Raw genomic sequence first — 16,513 nt, forward strand, 5'->3', positions numbered from 1 at the left:
TCAAGGAGAACTACAAACCACTGCTCAACGAAATAAAAGAGGACACAACAAATGGAAGAATATTCCATGCTCATGGATAGAAAGAATCAATATTGTGAAAATGGCCATATGGCCCAAGGTAATTTACAGTTTCAATGCCATCCCCATTAAGCTACCAATGACTTTCTTCACAGGATTGGAAAAAACTAAAGTTCATGTGGAACCAAAAAAGAGCCCACATTGCCAAGACAATCCTAAGCAAAAAGAACAAAGCTGGAGGAATCACGGTACCTGACTTCAAACTATACTACAAGGCTACAGTAACCAAAACAGCATGGTACTGGTAGCAAAACAGATATATAGACCAATGGAATAGAACAGAGGCCTCAGAATTAACACCATACATTTACAACCATCTGATCTTTGACAAACTTGACAAAAACAAGAAATGGGGAAAGGATTCCCTATTTAATAAATGGTGCTGGGAAAACTGGCTAGCCACATGTAGAAAGCTGAAACTGGATCCTTTTTTTACATCTTATACAAAAATTAACTCAAGATGGATTAAAGACTTAAATGTTACACCTAAAACCATAAAAACTCTAGAAGAAAACCTAGGCAATACCATTCAGGATGTAGGCATGGACAAGGACTTCATGACTAAAACACCAAAAGCAATGGCAACAAAAGCCAAAATTGACAAATGGGATCTAATTAAACTAAAGAGTTTCTGCACAGCAAAAGAAACTACCATCAGAGTGAACAGGCAACCTACAGAATGGGAGAAAATTTTTGCAATCTGCCCATCTGACAAAGGGTTAATATCCAAAATCTACAAAGAATGTAAACAAATTTATAAGAAAAAACAAATGACCCCATCAAAAAGTGGGCAAAGGATATGAACAGACACTTCTGAAAAGAAGACATTTATGCAGCCAACAAACACATGAAAAGATGCTCATTATCACTGGTCGTCAGAGAAATGCAAATCAAAACCACAATGAGATACCATCTCACACCAGTTAGAATGGCGATCATTAAAAAGTCAGGAAACAACAGGTGCTGGAGAGGATGTGGAGAAATAGGAACGCTTTTACACTGTTGATGGGATTGTAAACTAGTTCAACCATTATGGAAAACAGTATGGCGATTCCTCAACCCAGCCATCCCATTACTGGGTATATACCCAAAGGATTGTAAATCATGCTGCTATAAAGACACATGCACACGTATGTTCACTGTGGCACTATTCATAATAGCAAAGACTTGGAATCAACCCAAATGTCCATCAGTGACAGACTGGATTAAGAAAATGTGACACATATACACCATGGAATACTATGCAGCCATAAAAAAGGATGAGTTTGTGTCCTTTGCAGGGGCATGGATGCAGCTGGAAACCATCATTCTTAGCAAACTATCACAAGGACAGAAAACCAAACACCACATGTTCTCACTCATAGGTGGGAATTGAACAATGAGAACACTTGGACACATGGCAGAGAACATCACACACTGGGGCCTGTTGGGGGGTTGGGACCTGGGGGAGGGATAGCATTAGGCGAATGTAAATACCTAATGTAAATGGCGAGTTGATGGGTGCAGCAAACCAACATGACACATATATACCTACGTATGAAACCTGCAACGTTGTGCACATAGACCCTAGAACTTAAAGTGTAATAATAATAAAACTCTCCTGTTCTCTGACATTCCATAAAATTGTATTGTCAGTGCTCAAGGTGATTTGGTCTTATGCCATCTGTGCCTTAATGGTTTTAAAATAGTACTTTCTATAAGTCTGATAAAAATTGTGTTAAGAAAGCATTCTGTCGAATTTTAGCACAGCTATTTTTTTCTCATATGGTATCGCATATATTCATGCTGCATGTTACAATCACTGGCACCTTAGGTTTAATGACATTCCATGTGACATTGTCTCCTGTATGCTAATTTTAATATACATTCACAGGAAAAGAAAAAGGCAAAAAGGCATTTGACTAATTATTAAAATATAATTTTAACGAAATTCGTATTAAGATCTTTCTGTGTTTTTATAATTTAAAAAGTTTTAATTATAAGCATGCATTAAGGAGTCTCAAATTTGACCAGTCCTATGGCATATGGAAGAAGGTTTGCTTTAAAAGGAGTCTGTGTATTCTCAAGTGTCTGGAACAAGTACTCAAACAAATTTGTTCAAAATTGACCAAAGCATCAAGATTTAGAGGTCCAATCTCAGAATTTCTGTTTCTACATTTCAGATAGAATTTTGAGATTTGTTTTTAAAGAGCACTATAGGTGATTTTCATGCAAAATTAGTTTGGAAAATTACTAGTCTGTAGCACATTAAAATAACTATCATGACATGAGGTTATAGTCACCCCAAGATAAGAGACAATTACCAATAATAACCACTATACTGAACATCTCATGCATATTACCAGGCACTAGATTAATTTAATTTAGAGAAATCATGAGGCAGGTATTAAAACTTTTATATAATAACATGAAAATGTAATAAATTTCCAGTTGTTCTATGTAACCACATGAGGCCAATAAGGAATTAATATAAGTGTCTTAAATTAGGAAACATAAATAAAAGCTTATTAATTTGCATGTTAACAAATTTGTGATTATGTAATTTGTGATTATTTAATTTAGGATGATCTGGATAGAAGTATTTTCCTTTCACTGTCTATAGGGACAAGCTTGATTATACAATTAATAAAGCCAATATCATTGCAAAGATTTATTTCAATCTGTTCTACATAGCAAACTATGTTTAAAAAAGTAAGTTAATCATAATTTATGAATGGAAGCTACTAATTTCAAATTAATCTCGTATTTTCATTTCAAAAGGACCAGTAGGACTTCTAATCAAAAACAGCTATTAGTAGTTAAATGTAATCCAACAGTTATTTTTCTGCATTCTAAAAATCAATCTTTTGCTGTTAGAGTGGTTTTCTTACCTTCACTTTCATTATGTATAATAGAAAAATTAAGGGACTAGAACAAGCTCATATGGAAAACTTACATCTTTATCCATTTAAGTAATGATAAGAATTTTGTATCTTAAGAAGCTTATCATTCCATTTATTCCTAAGCACAACTGTGTGAATGAATGTGGTATTAAAACCTGTGTAAAAATTAGGAACCAGAGTCAGAAAGGACAGGTGACTGTAGCAGAGATAATGTCATATGTTAAACATGTTTCGTTTTTTCTCTGGGGCATAAAGGAACACTGGCTTTTTCAGTTTGTGTGAATTTACATTGGGCCTTTTATCTAGTTTTGGTCAATGCAGGGATAACAGACTTTCACATCAGACTCACTAAAATCATTCTATTTTGTCCTTCACATGAGACCATACAGACCATCTGTGGAAGATTAAGGTATCCTGAATGTACAGAACCTGGATAACCAAGATACTACTTGGAATGAATCACCCAACCATGTCAGAATTTGCAATGAAAAACTTTTATTGTGTCTTGACACAATAAAATTAAAATTTGAGTTAATTTATTGCAGAAACTAAAACCAGTCATCCTGACAAATAGAGAGACTTGACTCAGCACTTACAGCTGGTAAGTGGCAGAGTCAGAGTTAAAAGAATAGACATGCCTTCTGATTTCTGATTTAGTATTCTGTGTTCTACTTTCACCTGCCATATTCCTGTAACAGTAAGAATTTCCCTGGAGGCCATGTATAAATTACCTAAATAAACGCTACTAGCCATTTTTTTTTTTAATTCTCATTTGTCAAACATTTTATTTTTGGGTGTTTATGTCATGTATTCAATACCAAAGATGCCAAATCAGTTCTAATTCACATGCCAATACTTATCATTAAGTAATCATACTGTAAAGATATATGTCAAGAGAGGGATCAAGATGGCTGACTAGATGCAAGTAGTATCTATCTCCTTCATGGAGAGGAATGAGAATAGTAAGTAGGTGCTTACATTTCAAAGAGATTGTCTAGGAGAGTACAGTAGGATTCATCAGAGAAGAGACAGGAAGCACCAGAAGTAAGTAAGGAAAGCATTCACAGCATCCTGCCCAGCCAAGAACTGAATGAAAAATGGGAGACGTCTCTGGATTCAGGGAAACAATAAGAGAGAAATTCTTACTGTTAGGGCTTCACATCCAAATGGGCTTTTACAATCTTGGCTACAGGAGAAACCTTTGACTCACTAGGGCCTCAGGCCTGACATATAGAGCGGCCTAAAGATTGCACAGAGACATGGCTCCAAAAAGAAAATCACACAGAATCTGACAGTCATGTGAGCCTAGAGCAGCCTCAGCTGGGTGCCCACTTTGAGAGCCTAACTACTGGGGATTTACAGACACTGCACTGTAGCTGTTCCAGGGAGGGACAAGTAAGACCGGGCACTCCCATGCACTCCTGGGAGAGTTCCTACGACCCTTCTGCGGGTTGCTATTGAGACTTAGATGTGACTAAACTGCAGTCCCCACAGGATCCTTCTCACATTGCTATCCTAAGATGCCATTTTGAGAATTTAATACTGGACTGTGTTTCACCTTTGGGCTCAATTTGAGTTGACGTGGCTGCAGCCATCACCTGGCTGAGGAAGTATAGATAAATCAGACTGTCCTACACACACCTAGGACAATACCCATTGCCCTGCAACAGGGCAACTGTAAGACTCACTAACACTGAAGCTAGGGTAAGCTGCTCTAGGGCCTAAAACCAGGCATACTCACCCCACAGCAGCCAGCACTGGGGCCCAAAGACTCTCTCAGTTGATGTCCAATTCCCTAGTAAAACTTCATCACAGCCTTAACTAATAACTATACCCTAAGCCACTGAGGAAATTACAGATACCACTTACCTTGTATACTGCTGAAAAAATCATAAAAAGTTTACACTACCACAGGCCTCCCAAATCAAAGTATCCTACTCAACCAACAATGTACGTACATCTTCAGAAAAATTCTTCCCTACAAAAGCAATTTTAAAAAATTGGAACAAGCCCCTGATACACCAGATGTGCAGATATCAATGGAAGGACACAGGAAACATGAAAAAGCAAGGAGAGCTGATACCACCAAAGGACCACAACAATCATCCAGCAACAGATCACAATCAAAATTAATTCCTCAAAATGCCAGATAAAGAATTCAAAGTATCTATTTTAAAGAAGCTGAATGAGATGCAATTAATAATCTGAAAAAACCAATACAAAAAAATAGAAAATCAATTGAGAAAATAAATAAAATATTTACTAGGGAGACATATATATTGAAAAACAATAACAACAACATACAAGCAGAAAACCTGTAAATAAAAAATTCAATGAGAAAATACAAAATACATTCAATAATAGATTATACCAAACAGAAGAAAAAACCTCAGAACTTAAAGATGGGTCTTTGAAATAGTCCAGTCCAACAAAAATAAGGAAAAAAAGAAGAAAACAGAATGAACAAAGCCTTCATAGCATCTGGGACTACAGAAAATATTAACACTTATGAATTATCGATGTTACTAAGGGGCTAGAGAGATAAAAAAGCTGAGAAAACCTATTTAAAGAAATAATTAATGAAAACATCCCAAGGCTAGCAAGATAATTAGACCTCCATATGCAGGAGGCTCAGCAATACTGAGTAAAACACATAGCAAAAAAGGACATCATTATGACATATTATATTCTGAATTTCTAAAGTAAAAGTGAAGAACTTTTAAAATTTTCAGGAGAAAGGATCTAGTCACTTATAAAAGAAATCTCATTATACTAATAGCAGACTTTTCAGCAGAAACCTTACAGGCCAGGGAAGAATATGATAGAATTTTCAAAGTGCTGGAAACAAACAAAAAAGGCAAACCTGTCAACAAAAAATTTTATATCCTGCCTGAATAAGCAAATAAACTTCATAAATGAAGGAGAAATAAAGCATTTCTCAAACAAGCAAATGATGATGGAATTTGTCACCAGTAGACTGGGCCTATAGGAAATGCTCAAGGAGGTCTTAAACATGGAAACGAAAAGTTGATATTCATGATCATGAACACACATGGAAATATAAAGCTCATAGACCTTATGAAACAATCACACAAAAGAGGAAAACAAGAATCAAAAGGCAACATGACATAATTTTATAAAATCACAGACAAAAAGAGAAAATAAAAGAAATAATTCACAAAACAACTTGAAAACAATTAACAATATGACAGGAACAAAGCTTCATATATCAATATTAACCTTGAATGTAAATGGATTAAATGCTACAGTTAAAAGATACAGATTGGCAGAATAAATTTAAAAATATATGATTAAACTATATGTTGACTACAAGAAACTCACCTTACCCATAAAACACATAGATTGAAAGTAAAAAGATGGAGAAAAATATTCCATATAAGCAGAAAACGAAAGTGAGCAGGCAGAGAGGTACACTTATATCGGATAAAACACATTTTAATCAAAAAGAGTTTTTAAAAAAGACAAAGAAGTTTATTATGTGACGATAAAGAGATAAATTATCAAAGAGAATATAACAATCCTAACTATATGTGCACCCAATGTCAGAACTTCCAAATTTGCAAAACCAGGATTTTTCTATACCTAAAAAGGGAATAGAGGACAATACAGTAATAGTAGGGACTTCAACACCTCACTCACAGCAGTAAAAAAATTATTTAGAAAGAAAATTAACAAAAATTATTGAATTTAAATTGAACTTTGGACCAAATAGACCTAAGAAACATTTACAGAACATTCTACCCAACCACTACAGAATATAAATTCTTTCCATCAGCACATGGAACATTTTCTAAGACAGACCAAATGTTAAGCCACAAAACAAGTCTTAATAAATTGTAAAATATGAAATCATATCAAGTAAGTTCTCATATCACAGTGGAATAAACCTAGAAATCAATAACAAGAGGAACTTCAGAAACTATACAAATATACAGAAATTAAACAGCATGCTCCTGAATGATCACTGGGTCAATAAAGAATTTAAGACAGAAATTTTTAAAAAAATTTGAAACAAATGAAAATGAAAACACACCATACCAAAACCTGTTGGATACTGCAAAAGCCTATAGCAATAAATGATGACATCAAAAAAGCAGAAAGATCACAAATTAACAATCATACATTCTCCCTCAAGAAATTAAAAAAGAAAGAACAAACCAAACCCAAGGTTAGCAGAATAGAAGAAATAACAAAGATCAGAGCAGAACTAAATGAAATAGAGGCCAATAATTACAGAAGATCAACAAAAGAAAAGATTGTTTTTTTGAAAAGAGAAACAAAATTAAAAAACCACCAGCTACAATAACAAAGAATAGAGAAGATCCAAATAAACACAATCAGAAATGCAAAAGGATATTAGAACTGATGCCACAAAAATACAAAAGATCATCAGAGACTATTCTGAACAACTATATGCTCAGAAACTAGAAAACCTAGAGGAATGAATAAATTCCTGGAAGCACACGAACTTCTGAGACTAAACCAGGAAGAAGTAGAATTCCTAAACAGACTAATCATGAGTAGCAAGATTGAAGCAGTTCTAATAAATCTCCCAAGAAATAAAAGGTCAGGACCAGATGAAGTCACTGCCAAATTCTATCAAGCATACAAAGCAAAACTAATACCAGTCCTCTTACAACTATTTCAAAAAATTATGGAGGACTATTAAAATTCTCCATAACTCATTCAACAAGGCCAGCATTACCCTCATATTGAAACCAGGCAGCGACACAATAAAAAAAGAAAACTACAGACCACTGTCTACCTGATGAACATAGATGCAAATATCCTCTGTAAAATACTAGCAAATTGAATCCAACAGCACATTAAATACATAATACATCATGGTCAGGTATGATTTGTCCCAGGGATGCAAGGATATTTCAATATACACTAATTAATTTGATACATCACATATACAAAATTAAGTATAAAAACCACGATTATCTCAATAGATGGAGAAAAAGCATTCAATAAAATTCAGGATCCCTTCATGTTAAAAATCTTCAACAAAATAGACATAGACACAATGTACGTTAACATAATAAAGGCCATGTATGACAAACCAATGGCCAACATCGTACTTAATGGGGAAAAGTTGAAAGCATTTTCTCTAAAACCTGGAACAAGAAAAGAATGCCCACTTTGACCATTTCTACTCAGCAAGTCCTGAAAGTCCTAATTAGAACAATTCAGGCAAGAGAAAAAAGCAAAAGGTATTTAAATTAGAAAAGATGAAGCCAAATTATCCTTGTTTTCTGCTAATGTGATCTTATATCTAGAAAACCCTAAAGACTTTGCAAAAATACTCTTAGATTTGACAAAATCAGTACAGTTTCAGGATACAAAATTAACATACAAAAATCAGTAGCGTTTCTGTACACGAATAACAATCTAGCTGAGGACATAATCAAGAAGGCAATCCCATTTACGATAGCTATGAAATAAGTTGAAGTACCTAGGAATATATTTAACCAAGGATGTGAAAAGTCTCCATAGGGAGAACTACAAAATAATGACAAGAAATGGTAGGTGACCACAAACAAATTTAAAACCACCTCTTGCTCATAGACAGGAAGAGTCAATATTGTTAAAAGGCTAGACTGCCCAAATTATTCTACAGATTCAATGCAATACCTATTAAATTACCTGTGTCATTTTTTTCACAGAATTAAAAAAAATCTAAAATTAATACAGAATGCAAAAAGAGCTCAAATTGCCCAAGAAATCCTACATGAAAAGAACAAAGCTGGAGGCATCGCATTACCTGACTTCCAATTATACTACCAGGTTATAGTAACCAAAACAGTGTTGTACTAGTATAAAAATATAAAAATAGACACAAAGATCAAGAGAACAGAATAGAGAACCCAGAAATATAGCCACATACCTTCAAACAATTGATCTTCACCAGGGCCAAAAATATACAATGAGGAAATAACACCCTTTCAATAAATGGTACTGAAAAAAAGTGGATAGCTGATACCTCTCACCAAATAAAATAGTTAACTCAAGATGGATAAAAGACCTAAACCTAAGACAAGAAATTATAAAAATGTTAAAAGAAAACCTAGGAAAAACTCTTCTGGACATTGATCTAGACAAAGAATTTATGACCCAGTCTGCAAAAGCTAACGCAACATAAACAGTAATAGATAAATGAAAATTAAACTAAAAAGCTTCTGCACAGTTAAAGTAATAATCAGTAAGCAGAGTGAAAGACAACACACTTACTAGCAGAAAATATTTCAAACTCTATATATATGTCATAAGCAGTTAATATTCACAATATAAAGAAGAACTCTTACATCTCAATAGCAATTAATACATGATACTTTAAAATGGGCTAAGAGCTTGAAGAGACATTCTCCAAAGAAGACATACAAATGGCAAAAAAAGTATATTAAAAACTGCTTAACATCTCTAGCTGTGTGAGTCCATTCTCACATTGCTATAAGGAACTACCTGAGACTGGATAATTTACAATATAAATAAAAGAGGTTTAATTGACTCACAGTTCCATAAGCTGTGCAGGAACCATGGCTGGGGAGGCCTCAGGAAACTTAATGATGGAAGGTGTAGGGGAAGCAGATACATCTTCATATGGCAGAACAAGAGAAAGAGAGAGTGAAAGGAAAAGTGCTACAAACTTTTCCCAGCACTTTGGGAGGCCGAGGCAGGTGGATCACGAGGTCAGGAGATCAAGACCATCCTGGCTAACATGGTGAAACCCCGTCTCTACTAAAAATACAAAAAAATTTAGCAGGGCGTGGTGGCAGGCGCCTGTAGTCCCAGCTACTCGGGAGGCTGAGGCAGGAGAATGGCGTGAACCCGGGAGGCGGAGCTTGCAGGGAGCTGAGATCCGGCCACTGCACTCCAGCCTGGACGACTGAGCGAGACTCCATCTCAAAAAAAAAAAAAAAAAAAAAACCTGGGAATAAACTTAACCAAGAAGGTAAAAAATTTGTACATTGAAAAATATAAAATATTGATGAAATAAATTGAAGAAGATACAAATAAAAATATATTCCATGTTCATGGAATAGAATAATAAATATTATTAAAATTTTACTACCCAAAGTGATATACAGATTCAATGCAATCCCAATTAAATCCCAGGGGCATTTTTAATAGAAATAGAAAAAAAATCTTAAAAATTGATGAGTACAGTAAAAGCTCAGACTTCACCACTATGCAATATATCCATGTAACACAACTGCACTTGTACTCCTACATTTGTAAGAAAAAATAAAAATAAAAATTTATATGGAATAATACAAACTTCAAGTAGCCAAAACACATCTGAAAATAGAAAAAAAGTTAGAAAGCTCATCATAACTTCTGATTTATAATTATATTACAATGTTAAAATAATTGAAACAGTACAGGACTGGCATAAAAACAGACACATAGACCAGTGGAGCAAAATAGAGAGCCCAGAAATAAATTCAAACATAAATAGTTAACAAATTTTTGACAAGAGCACCAAGAAGACATAATAGGGGAAAGGATAATGTCTTCATTAAATAGTCCTGAGAAAACTTGATTTCAACACGCAAAAAAAAAAAGAAGAAGAAGAAGAAGATAAAATGAAATTGGAACCCTGTCTTATCCATACACAAAAATCAACTCAAAATGGATACAAAAAAAACTAAATATGAGACCATAAACCATAAAACTCCTAGAAGAGAACAAAGGAGAAAAACTTCCAGACATTAGTCTTGGCATTGATTTTTTTTTTGGACATCACAGCAAAAGCTTGGGCCACAAAAGCAAAAATAAATAAATAGGATTACATAAATTAAAACATGTCTTCACAACAAAGGAAGCAATCAACAAAATATTTGCAAATTACATATCTGTTAAATAGCCAGTGTCCAAAATTTATAAATAACTCATACAACTCAATAGTGAAAAAGTAAATAACCCAATTAAAAAGTGAGAAAAATACCTGAATAGACATTTTTCCAAATAAAACATAAAAATGGCCAACAGGTTTACAAAATGGTGCTCAGTATCATTAGTCATCAGGGAAATGCAAATCAAAACCACAATAAGATATCACCTCATATCTGTTAGGATGGCCATTATCAAGAAGTCAAAAGATAACAAATATTGGTAAGGATATGAAGATAAAAGAAATGTTGTGTGCTTTTAGTGGAATATAGATTGGTACAGTTATTATGGAAATCAGTATGAGAATTTTCTGAAGAAATGAAAAATAAAACTACCATATGACCCAGCAGTCTCTCCCCTAGGCATATGCCCAAAAGAAAAAATCACCACCTATAAAGACATCTGGACTTTCACGTTTATTGCATTATTATTCACAATAGACAAGAGGAAACAACCTAATTGTCCAATGAATGGGTAAAGTAATTGGTACATAAATACAATGGAACATTATTAAGCCCTAAATAAAGAATGAGATATTGCTATTTGCCACAAAATGGATGAGCCTGGAACATGTTATGCTAAGTGAAATAAACCAGACATGAAAATAACAATATTGCCTGATCTCATTTATATGTGGAGTCTAAAAAAATTTCAAATAGAAAGAGAGAGATGGAGGGAGAGAGAAAACAAGACAGTAATAACGAGGGGTGGGAAAAGGGGGAGCAAATGGGGAGCTATGGGTCAGACAATACAAAGCAGCACATATGTAGGTTGAACAAGTTTAGATATCTAATACATATATAATAGGCAACATGAGGACTACAGGTGATTAAATTTTACTGTGTATTGAATTCATGCTGAATAATTCGATTAAAGCTTCTCTTGCCACAAAATAAAAAATATGGGTAACTATGTGAGATAATGAATGGATATGTTAATTTGCTTTACAGTAGTAACTTGTTACTACCTATATGTATTTTTTGTCATCAGGTTGTATGGCTTAAACATACACAATTATATTTATATTTTTTAAAGTTTGAAAAAGAAGAACAAAGGTGGAGGCATCACACTTCCTGATTTCAAAATATACCACAAAGCTACAATAATTAAAATGTTATGAGACTGGTATAAAGACAGACATGTAGACAATGAGAACAGAATAGAGAGACCAGAAATAAATCCAGGTCAAGTGATCTTCAAGTGTGCCAAGAATAAGAAAGGACAATACCTTAGTTCATTCGGGCTATTAAAACAAAGTACCTTAAATTGAATAATTTCTAAACAATGTAAATTTATTTCTCATAGTTTTTGAGGCTGGGAATTCCAAGATTATGGTGCCAGCAGACTCTGTCTGATGAAGACCTGTTTCACAAATGCCGTTTTCTTGTGGCATCTTCAGACGGTGACAGAAGCAGGGGGAACAAAGAAGCAAGCACTAGGGTACTTCCTTCAACTTCTTTTATAACAGCTCTCATCCATTAATGATGATGAAACCCTCCGTACTTCATAATTTCCCCAAATGCCTCACCTGTTAATAGCATCACCTTGGGTTTAAGTTCCAAGATATGAATTTTGGAGGAACACATGCATTCAAATCATACCCGACAGTCTCTTCAACAAATAGTACATGTGCACATGCAGAAGAATAAAATTGGATCCTTATCCTATACTTAAAAATGAACTCAATGTGGATTAAAAACTTAAATGAAAAATTACACATTTCAAGTATAACATAAATGTATCCCAGTAAGAATAATTAACTAGTATTATTACATTTCTTTTCTTCACTACATATGAATACAGGGTAAATAAGACAATACAGTTACTCTGGTGGATATAATTTGATGACTCTTTGTCACCTATCAAACCACAGCAAGCACAAAATACATGTGACGCAGGAGGAAATAAAGGCCTGTATGCCTAGAGAAAAATATGCTTTTCCATGTGTGTATTAGGTACATATAAAATGGATTATTACAGGGATTTTTATCTTCTTCAATTGTGGGAGCTGATTAAACAATACTTGTACAGATGTTGCCTTTGCATTTGAACCTGGAGGGCTTGGAGTTAACAGTGCAAGGAGTTTAAAATTTCTTTTTGTGTCCTACCCTAACTGTAAACACATATGGAGGGAAATAATGGAAAAAGTTGCTTCACCTGGCCAAGTTGACACAGCACCATGATACCACAATGTGGATTCTTTTTTTGTTTATGATGGCAAAAATGTGGCTATAGGTATATGAAGAGTTAATACCAAGACATTATGGTTAATTTAATGAAATATTTGATGTTGTTGGGAAAAAAATTAACTGATAGTTTTTCCTCATCGTGTTGAATTCTGTTCACTTATTCTATTGAATTTACTCATCCTTGGTACTCAAAATCTCAAATCAAAGGCACCATTCATTTGGAATTATGTTAGCCATTTGACTAAATTTTGAAAATATGGCAGTAAAGACACAAAGCTTCAAATTTTACCTGAAAAGAATTCAAAAATTCTTTTCAAACAGTTGGATAAAAAAGGTACACTTCCTTGTAGGCATCTATGTACTGCCTTATGATTGATCCAGAAATGTGAATGTTTATCATTCTTATCAATTTTAGCATATACCCAAACTTTACTTCTGCTCCCACAAATAAAGCAAATTTTGGTTATATTAAAATGAAGAGTTACAAAATTCGAGATTCAGACCATTATTATCTCTACAGCATCACTGGCATCAGTCTGTAATGAATAGTGTAAAACTGCAGAATCTGTCAGATTATGGACATCGATCTGTGAAACTTGAACAGTTCAGATCCTGACACCCTACATGCCATCATTCATGTGCATATGTCAAATAAATAGTTGTTGATCATATGTAATACTATTTAAATAATAGCTCAGGGTCATAGAGATGAATAATTTTAAATATCAATTGTATGCAACTTCACATTAGAGAGATGTATGAAGATTCTTCTCCGGAAATAAACACCTATTCTAAAAGCAATGAGAAGGTCTGATTTCCCATTCATCATTTCCTTGTCCTTATTTTGCTGTCTTTTTATATTTAAATAATGTCTATTCATTCTTTTTCCTATGGAAATAACTAAAATAGGGAGAACATAAGTAATAATGCTTAAGAGTCATAATCTCCAAAGATAATGCTTCTCACTCCCTTGGAAAACCAATAATTATTGATTGCTCCCTTTGTGACAGAAACTGTGCTGGACATTGACAGGCAATACACAATATTCTGCTTGATTATCCCATCAAGAAAGTACAATTTTGTTATTCCCATTGCACAGAAGAGGAAACAAGTAAAGTAAGGCAGTGGACTATTTTAGCTTACATTCCCGTTAAAATACATAGAAAAAGCATTTACTCAAGTTTAATTTTGTTTAATTCAGCATTCAAAATTAGATTATTAGATGTTTGCATAGTTTTCCAGTATATTGCGAGTACTTCCATTCTTTCAAAGAAATATTACATTATTTTAAAAAATCTATATAATTTAAATATGACATTTGAATATCTTTCATTATTCATTACAAAAAAATATTGTCCTCTAACTGTGGGAAATTTTCATTGCCCCTTTTCTCTCTGATATTGTCTTTACATTTAATTTTACCCACAGAATTTTATATTAATGAGGTTTTTTTTGCTTGATTTTATCTTATTAATCCCACCATCATATGTTTCTGTAACCAAAAATATAAATATATATTGGAACTTTGTTTTTAAAAATGTTAGTTGACTATAAGACTCTAGGTATTTAAACATTTGTCTAGAATTATCATATGTATTATCTTTACAAAATATTAAAACAATACCAATATTTGTATACTGATAATTATTCAAAAAATTTTATTTTTGAAAATATATATCAAGATAAATTATCTGCTAATTAATTACTGTATTTGGGGATGAATGATATACTTCACTAGAATGCAAAATTATTTTTCCAGAAAAATATGAAAAAATTTAATACATCTCAGCTACTAATATATTTTTGGATAAAACAATTTTAATTTCAAAAAATATGTTGATATGCTTCCTAATGACAAGTGTCATATACCAGAATACTAATTTGGAGGAAAAGTCCCTTTGACACACAGGCACACACATACACACACACTATTCATGCATGACATACCAATGCTTTGGTCAATGGTGAACTGCATATACAATGATGGTCTCAGAAAATTATAATAGCCCTGAAATACCCATCCTCTAGTGATGTCATAGCTGTCATAATGTCATAATTAAAGGCATTATTTACATATTTGTGATGATGCTGGTGTGTAAACTGAGCTACTGTGCTGCCAGGCATAAAAATGTATAGCACATACAATTATGTACAATACATAATGTTTGATAATGAAAACAGATGACTATGTTGCTGGCTTATGTATTTACTACACTATATATTTATATTATTTTAGCATTTACTCTTTCTACTTATAAAAATAGTTTACTATAAAACATCCTCAGGCGGGTCCTTCAAGAGGCATTCCAGAAGGAGGCATTGATATCATAGGAGATGACAGCTCCATGTGTGTTATTAAAAACTTTCTAGTTGGACAAGATCTGGAGATGGAAAACAGGGATATTGATGATTCTGACCCTGTTTAAATCTATGTTAATGTGTGTGTTTGTGTCTTAGTTTTTAACAAAATGTTTAAAAAGTGAAAAAAACAAACAAAAAAAAGCAAACCATAAAAATACAGAAAAGCTGATAGAATAAGAATATATAGAAAAAATGTTTTTATACACTGTATTATGTGCTTATGTTCTCAGTTAAGGGTTATTACAAAAGAGTCAAAAGGTTAACAAAATTTAAAAGTTTATAAAGTAAAAAAGTTGCACTTAGCTATGGTTAATTTATTATTGAAGAAAGAAACACTTCAAAAATAAATGTAGTGTAGCCTAAGTGTACAGTGTTTATAAAATCACCAGTAGTGTATGGTAATGGCCTGGGCCTTCACATTCACTCACCACTCACTCACTAACTTTAGAATCCTCAGACTCCATTAATGGTAAGTGCCATATCCAGGCATACCAATTTTAATCTTTTAAACCCTAATTTTAGTGTATTTTCTTTTTCTTTTCTTTTCTTTTTTTTTTTTTTTTTTTTTTTTTTTTTTTTTTTGGAGACAGTCTCGCTCTGTCGCCCAGGCTCACTGCAAACTCCATCTCCCCAGTTCACACCATTCTCCTGCCTCAGCCTCCCGAGTAGCTGGGACTACAGGTGCCTGCCACCATGCTCGGCTAATTTTGTTTTTGTATTTTTAGTAGAGCCGGGTTTCACCGTGTTAGCCAGGATGGTCTCGATCTCCTGACCTCGTGATCCGCCCACCTCGGCCTCCCAAAGTGCAAGTGCTGGGATTACAGGTGTGAGCCACCGCGCCTGGCATATCTTTTCTATGTTTAGATACATAAATACCTTTGTGTTACAATTGTCTGCAGTATTCAGTACAGTCACGTGCTGTACAGGTTTTTAGCTCAGTACCATTATGTTACACCGTATAGCCTAGACATGTAGTAGGCTATTCCTTCTAGGCCTGTGTATGTGCACTCTACGATGTTCACACAACAATCAAATTGCCTAATGCTGTGTTCTCAGAAAGTATCCCCACTGCTAAGCATGACAGTG

The sequence above is a fragment of the Macaca thibetana genome, chromosome 8 (assembly GCF_024542745.1).
Source record: "Macaca thibetana thibetana isolate TM-01 chromosome 8, ASM2454274v1, whole genome shotgun sequence".
NCBI classification, from domain to species: domain Eukaryota; kingdom Metazoa; phylum Chordata; class Mammalia; order Primates; family Cercopithecidae; genus Macaca; species Macaca thibetana.